At 37.1% G+C, this 9,715-nt stretch overlaps 2 pseudogenes; both read right to left on the minus strand.

Annotated features, from left to right (window-relative positions):
* Window positions 1–3,036: 3,036 nt before the first annotated feature.
* Window positions 3,037–3,892, minus strand: LOC108536236 (F-actin-capping protein subunit alpha-1 pseudogene; annotated as a pseudogene).
* Window positions 3,893–8,521: 4,629 nt separating this feature from the next.
* Window positions 8,522–9,372, minus strand: LOC108536237 (F-actin-capping protein subunit alpha-1 pseudogene; annotated as a pseudogene).
* Window positions 9,373–9,715: the final 343 nt, after the last annotated feature.

The following is a 9,715-nucleotide window of genomic DNA, read 5'->3' on the forward strand; positions in this document are numbered from 1 at the left end:
TTTTAAAAAGGACACATTTATTTTTTAGAAATAATGTTTTTCTACAATATTTTTATTGAGAAATACCCAATTAATAACATATCCATTATTTAATTTAATATAACTTTAGATTCTAAATTATGACAAGTGTATCCAGAAGTATTTATCCCATTAAATTTACCTAATTGTTTTCTTTTAATAGTTTACTTAGATTGTTCATAAAAACTATGATAATCATCATTTAGAGTTATGAAACCACACTGAAAAATTATAACTGAGACAGTGAAAGAGATCTGACCTAGTGACTCCATCTTGTTTCTAGCTTCCAAGCTATCCTTGTTCATTCCTGAGCTGAGGCTGAACTAACTATGATGGGAACTAGTTTATAGTTTACCTTTGAAACAAGGATGACAACAGTCCTTTCTCAAAACAAACCCCCTTCCTACCTGGAGACTAAACTACCTAAAGCCACAAGATTAGAAATTATGGTTCAGGATTCATGCAGCTGGAGGCTGCAAGATTCTAAATCTCCCCAAATTGAGACTAAACTGCCTAAAGCCACAAGATTAGAAATTATGGTTTGGGATTCATGCAGCTGGAGGTTGTGAGATTCTAAATCTCCCCAAATTGCTACTAGGGATAACGTCGCTATTGTAAAATTTAAAATCAGTGCTTGAGATATTTTGCAGACTCTGAACTCTCTGGATCAGCTGGCACCACCCAGATTGATACACTGGCTCATCTAGTCTTGTAGCCCCCACCTGGGAACTAACTCAGCCCAACAGGACAGCTTCTACTCCCTAAGATTTCATCTTCAACCCAGCCAATCAAAACTCCCAACTCACTGGCTCACTAACCAACAAATTGTGCTTAAAAACTCTGATCCCTGAATTCTCGAGAAGACTGATTTGAATAATAACAAAACTTCAGCCTTCCATACAGCTGGCTCTATGTGAATTACACTTTCTTTGTTGCAATTCCCCTGTCTTAATAAATCAGCTCTGTCTGGGTAGTGGGTAAGGTGAACCTGTTGGGTGGCTGTAGTTATTTCCCTGTCAACTATTTTATAGCCTGTGAATTTCAGGTGTTTACCTAAGTAAGAACCTTAAGATTAACTAAATAATTTAAGATATAGCAATTTTTATTAAACCAATATTAACATCTTACGTATCAAAAATTACAGAAGCAAAGATTATTCTATTTGGGGCTTGGTTTATAGATTTGTAACCCTTCTGCCAAATTTTGACACCTTATAGTATTTGACAGGGATAACTGTGAAATTGCTTGATCAATAAATTCAAAGAAAAATGTATGCTGGAAATTCTTAAAACATTTCTAATATTACTTTACCAATAATTTTAAAGCTAACTTATTTATTAAAAAATTTACTTAATTCACATAAACGGGAAAAAGCATTTGACTAGTCTTTTTTTTTTCTGATAAAGTATTTGATTTAAGAGCTTTTATTTTCTTAAGCCAATTAATTAGAGTTTTGTATATTTTAATAGTGAAACATTACACAGCTCATAGATACATAGACATATTAGGAATGGTGATAGAAGTATATCTTATAGATTCATAAGACTTTTTTTTTTAGAACAAAACAGGTACATTTCTATTAGACTACCTGATACAGAAGATAGTGTGGTATGGATGGATAGTGTGAATGACAAATAATACAAATATATTTCATTTGAAATAAACAAAAATGCATACACAGCTCAATGAATAACAAACTGTTTGGAAACAAACTTTTGCTTGACTATATTACTGAGCAGAAACAAAATGTAAGCACGAACACCTTTTATTTTTGACATGTATCTGGAGATAGGTAGGAAGACACTACTTGGTTTTTTAAAAAACTGATCTTCCCTTAAGGCCTGGTGGCAGACGTATAAACAATGTAAATGAATCCACTATTACCAATTGTCATATCATATCTATGTCACCTGTGTATTCTGAGATTACACACATACCTGCCAATATACCTGAGAAAGGTTATTTTATCACAGTTACACTTGATTTCTTGGCAGGCAGAACCGAGGAAGAGTGATTTGAAATAAGTTTTACATCCTGTTTAGAGGAAAACACTAGTATTTCCTTAAATAACAGATTACAACAGAAAGACACTGCCTAGAAGTTATCCCTTTCACTTTGGTTCATTTTTAGTTTTTATGACTTACATAGATGTTTAATTCATTTGCTTATAGTACAATCCTGCCATAAAGTATTAAAGCACAAGATACCTAGTATTCCTTCAACATCTGCATTTTTCAAGTTTTATACTCTACGTCCACAGTATGTCAGCAGTTCCCGAATGTTTAAAAAAATGGGTAAAATGCTTCTAAAAATGCAGACGTCTATAACTACAATGGTACTAAGATGGGAAGGAGACAATGTGAGAAGGGATAAAAGCAAACATGTTCATGTAAAGGGAATGTGGTTCAAGTGTTTGGATTTAAAAACAAGTTCTGCAGAGAAGCTGACACTTCCTTTGCCCTCTAAAAAGGACTTGAAAAGTTCCAATCCAAACTTTGGAAAATTGCAGTTACAAGATGCAATAAATTATGATCAAAGCAGTCAGACGGAGGATGAATGTGTCCATTTAGCTATAGATTGTAGCATAGCCTCTTTAGGTGTTGGTGGATCAGTAAAAACCAGTGAAATACCAGAAGTGGTTGGAAGGATAGGGGTAGAAAGTAATGACCATAATACCTTGTCTAAATCAGTACAGGGCTTCATGGCTAGGAACTGTTTTAAACAGTAAAATGTCACTAGGATAGATTTCTCTCTCACCAACATTAAATGTGGCAGAATTAACAACAATAAAAAAAAGGTTTACACATAGACATAGCAATAACAGAAAACTACAAGGCAGAGAACACAAAAGAATCAAGACAGTGCTATAAGTTCAACAGTATTCCATGAGGCCAGAAAACCAGTTAACTTTGAAAGCCCTAGCAAAATATCACTCTTGTTTATAAATCACTTATTTAATATATGACTACACATTGAATCTTTATCTTTCCACATACTGAAGAATCCTACATTCAGCCTTTAAGCATTCTGCATTTCTTGGCCAATCTTGTAGCTGACTATCTTGTTCCAGTCGATTTTGGTGCAGGTAACTGGAAGCTGCAAGCACAAGGCCTTGAGCGTGGTATCTGACGCTGTTTGATAGTTTTCACCAATTGCTGTCTGATACTCATTTTCTGCATTCTCTATGATTTTAATAAACTCCTTCGCAGTCTGGGCTTCATTGGAAACAGTTAGTGAATCCTCTACATCTTTATGACTAACCAACTGAACATTGCCAACTTCATAATAGTGAACCTGAATCTTAAGCACTCCAACCACCTGGGTTGTAGGTGGTGTGATGGTGAACTTCCACTCTGATCTCCAACGACCATTCCAGAAGTTTTTATGCTGAAACTGGTGGCTTTCTATATATGCAGTAATAGTCTGTTGTCCATTAATAGTTTTAGCATAGACAATACAGAAACCATTGGAGTAATGGTCTTTCACATAGGCTCTTAAAACACTGTCACAGGATTCTCTCCAAGATTTCAGACCTCTATCTGCTTCTTCTGGATGGGGGTCACTGGTTCTTTCCGTAAGTGATCAAATTTAAAGGAAATTTTGTTTCTTGATCTAAAAATCTGCTATTACCCAGATTACCATGCTTTGTAATTAAGACCTGATCTTCATATCCTTCTATCTTCACAGGCTTGAATTGATCCATGTTATACTAGGCAAATGCATGTGCTCCCCCTCCCCTGAGGACACTGTCGTTATTAAGTAGTAGCTGAATATCATTGAATACTTCACTAAATTCTTCTGGGGGTGCATGAGTGATGAATTTAGCAGCTATGCCTACCTTCTCATCAGACACACAATCATCAAAGTCGGCCATCTTGGGCTGTTCTAAGACCTTTTTTTTTACACTTTCAAAATGATAACCTCTTTTATTACCCTAGGTAATTGTCAGCTAAATAGCCACAAATTTTCATATTGAAGAAAATAACCCTTAGGTGAAAATTTGATAACAAAAATTTACATCTCAAAGTAAAGAGAAAAAGTCTGGTGTGCTAGAGGGAAATCGAAACCAACTTAATTGCCAGTTAAACATAAAATAGAAATCTATCATAAAGGCCTTTTCAATATATACACACACAAACATACACACACTCACACACAAAGATTCTATAACTTTTGCTTCAGAACTCTAGCCATGAAATATTAATACAAATTTGCTGGCTTTCAAAAACAAAACAAAGAGGTTGGGTCCAAACCGTGGTTTTTACCTCAGTAGAAAAGTAACAGCAGATTTAAAGCAGGCAGAAAAAGAAATAGAGAAAAAGAGAATTTAGGAACTCTACAGCTTACAGATTAACCTTAAGGCTCTTTTTCCTTAATGTTAATGTGCACAAAGACCATAGTATTTCTATTTTTCACAAACTTTAGCAAGTAGAGGTGCCTTAAAACTAACAGTGCCCTGAAGGAGGTCATTCTCCTTGTTTTCTCCTCATTATTACATAATTTCTTTTCCACTGTTTATTTTCTTAAAAGAAGGAACTGAGTTGTCATCCACAGTTTTTGTGGACTGGGTTGAAGTGTGTGCTAGTTGCCAGTGGGAGGCTACAGTATGTTACCACTGAGTCATTGCCACCCTCTATATGTTTTGTCTCTAAGCACCTCCAGGGAGGCACAAAGCATGGACTGGCCAGCTCCCATACGCACTTTCTAGATGAGCCTTTTAAAAATTAATTCTGTTAGTGGTTCCCTGTAGGACCATTGCACATCATGGGGGGTAAACCCACTAGACACTCCCATGAGGCTCCAGATCACCCAAGGGTGTCTTTCAGTTGGGAGGAATAAATGGCATTTTCTGTTTGGAGCTGAGGAAACTCAGTCTTTCATTTACCTATGAAGACAACAGGTCAGCTCCTCATGTAAATGCTCACAGACAAGCCACATTGAAATTAATTTGGGGAGAAAAAGAAATAGAGAAAACCCTTTACTGAACTAGAATTAGAATTCTTAAAAAAACAACTTTCTAGGAGGAAAAAAGATAGTCAAGATCACTTGCTGTAAACTGTCCTCACCCACCCCTATACTTTGTAGCTCTTACCTGCCATTACACATGCCAAGGTCAAATCTTTTCAGAGTACAGCATACTCTCTGGTACCCCCAGAGTCATAAAGGTTAGGTAATGCAGTGCAGGAAATCAGAACTTTGGACCTAAGAAAAATCTGCCCCTGACTCTTGAAACTTCACACACACACAAAACAGAACACCCCAAAAGGGGTAAGTGGCAACTTTGTTTTTCAATTCTTTAAATGGATTTGAGTCATTAGAAGCCTTCTCTAGACTTTTCCTGGTACTGAAGATGGCAAAGGGAGAAGGAGGTATAGGGTAGAAGAAAAGTAAATGAAACAACAATTTTTTTTTTTTTTTAAATGGGAAGCAAACACAGCAACCAAGTTAATGGTTTTGTTTGTTGTTTTCTTTTTCCCCTCTTTTGCAGCTGTGAGGAATTTTAGCCAATTCAGTGAGGTCTTGTCACCCATAATTTGGAGTTCTCATTCGGATTTGACCGAGTTAGGTAGAGTTGGTTAAATTTGATAGGAGAAAGACCAGAATAAACAATAACAACAACAACAACAACAACAACAACAACAACAACAGAAACCCAAAGACTCCTCTCTAACATCCTAGAAGCAGGAAAAAATTCAAACTCACCTTCCCTGTTTGAAGTGAGCTCAAACTCCAGAAAGAAACTATCTGCCTTCCATTGTCATGAAAGCAGGGAAACTTGCCTTTTTTGTTGGAAACAAGTAAAACTCCAAAAAGGGGGAGTTGTACAGCAAAACACACTTTAAATCTTGACCAAATTTGGGGACATCAGGGATTCTCTGAGGGGTGGGGTGGGGCTAGGGGGCTTCCATGCCTCAGCAAATTGTCCTATTTATTTGAACCATAAAGATAGCACAGGCTGGTTCTGTTACGAGTGTAAGAGATCCAAGTTACCCTGAGTTACCAGCGGTGTATCCATGAGGGCCTGCAGCAACTTCAGTCCTTGCCTCCTCAGAAGAAAGAATTAGACTGAGGGGCATAAAGCAGGAAAAAAGACCGAGGCAAGTTTCATAGCAGGAGTGGAAGTTCGTTTCAAAAGGCTTTAGAACAGGAAAGAAAGGAAAGGTCACTTAGAAGAGATCCAAGAGGGCACCTGAAGACCAAAATAGAGTCAAAAAGGACCGTTTGATCTTGATCCTAGGACTTTATATGCTCACCTCTTTCCCATGACTCTTTCATTAGGGTGGACTTCCTTCATGCATAGCACCCTCTTTACCCTTGGGAACTGAGCATACGCAGTTTGTCTAAAGAGTGGTACTCACGCTCATCTGAGGCTTTCTTCCCTTTTTCCAGTGGAGTGTACCCCGAACATCATACCTCATGACTTTGTCTCCTAGTGCACATGCCCAGGAACTTTCTTTTCCCTGGCATCTGCATTCAATTAGCACTTTTAATGTTAATAGCTGTGAACATCACGAGACTATCTCTCCCTGTGGCTGCTGAAGTAGTATTTTTAGAGAAGCAGTGTGATAACCATCAAACTGTCACTTGACATTCCTAGTGGATCAGGGGAGAGCCCTCTTCTTCCCTGCTCGTGCCTATCTAACTACCTGTAACAGTACCAAGCACCGATAGATTTGTGAAAGGTCAGGGACACCTCCACTCAAAATCCCTTCATAGTTACCAACATATGAACCCCCAAAATCTGAGACATGTCTTAGTCCATTTAGAAGGTTTATTTTGTCATATATAAGGATGTGCGCCCATGGCACAGCCTTGGAGGTCCTAAGGACATGTGCTCAAGACAGTCAGGCCACAGATTGGTTTTATATGTTATAAGGAAACATGAGACATCAATCAATATATGTAAGATGAACATTGGTTTGGTCGAGAAAGTCCAGACAACTTGAAGCAAAGCGGGGAGAACTTAAGTAGGGAAGGAGCTTACAGGTCACAGGTAGAGAAGACACAAATGGTTGCGCTTTTTGAGTTTCTGATTAGCCTTTCCAAAGGAGGCATTTAGACATGCATTTATCTCAGTGAGCAAAGGATGACTTTGAATAGAATGCAAGGCAGGCTTGTCCTAAGTGGTTTCCAGCTTGACTTTTATCTTTAGCTTAGTGATTTTGGGGTCCCAAGATTTATTTTCCTTTTACAAAACAATAATATTATTCATGGGATAAAGCTCATAGAAGGAAATCTCAACCTAATAAAAGATTTGCAAAAGCCACAGTTGCAGTGATTTATACCACTTTCCACTAGTGTGAACTAGATCGTCTTTAAGGTGATAGAGTAAGACTATTAGAGAAGCAGCAATTATAGAGCTCAAAGAAGCAGCTAGTAGCCAGATAAGAATATAAATGACATAATCGTAAGTTAAATACAATTTTTCATTAATACATAATGTATTTGTATGCACCATTACTTTTTCAGTGCCCAAATCTACTTGAAAATTGGATGGTTTAAATAGTCCCCATTCAAAAAGAACATAGATAAATGGAGAGCAGAAGCAACCTACGGCGACTGACTGCAAGAGAGGCAAACAAATGAATTTCCTCACTACCAGAAGAGCTGAATATGGACACCATCATCAAAATAGACAGTGATATTTTATTCATCACGAAAAAGGGACAACAAATTCTTCTCAGGGGAAACTGGCAAACTATTAGTTCCTATTGCCAGTACTGGTTTTATTCAGAGGTAAAACAAAGTTTTTAAACTTTATAAGTTTTTAGTATATATTAAAAACTACATTGAATAGATGTTTTAGACTGCTTTCATTGCAGAGCAAGTGAGAANAAGGAGACAATGTGAGAAGGGATAAAAGCAAACATGTTCATGTAAAGGGAATGTGGTTCAAGTGTTTGGATTTAAAACAAGTTCTGCAGAGAAGCTGACACTTCCTTTGCCCTCTAAAAGGACTTGAAAAGTTCCAATCCAAACTTTGGAAAATTGCAGTTACAAGATGCAATAAATTATGATCAAAGCAGTCAGACGGAGGATGAATGTGTCCATTTAGCTATAGATTGTAGCATAGCCTCTTTAGGTGTTGGTGGATCAGTAAAACCAGTGAAATACCAGAAGTGGTTGGAAGGATAGGGGTAGAAAGTAATGACCATAATACCTTGTCTAAATCAGTACAGGGCTTCATGGCTAGGAACTGTTTTAAACAGTAAAATGTCACTAGGATAGATTTCTCTCTCACCAACATTAAATGTGGCAGAATTAACAACAATAAAAAAAAGGTTTACACATAGACATAGCAATAACAGAAAACTACAAGGCAGAGAACACAAAAGAATCAAGACAGTGCTATAAGTTCAACAGTATTCCATGAGGCCAGAAAACCAGTTAACTTTGAAAGCCCTAGCAAAATATCACTCTTGTTTATAAATCACTTATTTAATATATGACTACACATTGAATCTTTATCTTTCCACATACTGAAGAATCCTACATTCAGCCTTTAAGCATTCTGCATTTCTTGGCCAATCTTGTAGCTGACTATCTTGTTCCAGTCGATTTTGGTGCAGGTAACTGGAAGCTGCAAGCACAAGGCCTTGAGCGTGGTATCTGACGCTGTTTGATAGTTTTCACCAATTGCTGTCTGATACTCATTTTCTGCATTCTCTATGATTTTAATAAACTCCTTCGCAGTCTGGGCTTCATTGGAAACAGTTAGTGAATCCTCTACATCTTTATGACTAACCAACTGAACATTGCCAACTTCATAATAGTGAACCTGAATCTTAAGCACTCCAACCACCTGGGTTGTAGGTGGTGTGATGGTGAACTTCCACTCTGATCTCCAACGACCATTCCAGAAGTTTTATGCTGAAACTGGTGGCTTTCTATATATGCAGTAATAGTCTGTTGTCCATTAATAGTTTTAGCATAGACAATACAGAAACCATTGGAGTAATGGTCTTTCACATAGGCTCTTAAAACACTGTCACAGGATTCTCTCCAAGATTTCAGACCTCTATCTGCTTCTTCTGGATGGGGTCACTGGTTCTTTCCGTAAGTGATCAAATTTAAAGGAAATTTTGTTTCTTGATCTAAAATCTGCTATTACCCAGATTACCATGCTTTGTAATTAAGACCTGATCTTCATATCCTTCTATCTTCACAGGCTTGAATTGATCCATGTTATACTAGGCAAATGCATGTGCTCCCCTCCCCTGAGGACACTGTCGTTATTAAGTAGTAGCTGAATATCATTGAATACTTCACTAAATTCTTCTGGGGTGCATGAGTGATGAATTTAGCAGCTATGCCTACCTTCTCATCAGACACACAATCATCAAAGTCGGCCATCTTGGGCTGTTCTAAGACCTTTTTTTTTACACTTTCAAAATGATAACCTCTTTTATTACCCTAGGTAATTGTCAGCTAAATAGCCACAAATTTTCATATTGAAGAAAATAACCCTTAGGTGAAAATTTGATAACAAAATTTACATCTCAAAGTAAAGAGAAAAGTCTGGTGTGCTAGAGGGAAATCGAAACCAACTTAATTGCCAGTTAAACATAAAATAGAAATCTATCATAAAGGCCTTTTCAATATATACACACACAAACATACACACACTCACACACAAAGATTCTATAACTTTTGCTTCAGAACTCTAGCCATGAAATATTAATACAAATTTGCTGGC

The sequence above is a fragment of the Rhinopithecus bieti genome, unplaced genomic scaffold (assembly GCF_001698545.2).
Source record: "Rhinopithecus bieti isolate Rb0 unplaced genomic scaffold, ASM169854v2 scaffold_14004, whole genome shotgun sequence".
Taxonomy (NCBI): domain Eukaryota; kingdom Metazoa; phylum Chordata; class Mammalia; order Primates; family Cercopithecidae; genus Rhinopithecus; species Rhinopithecus bieti.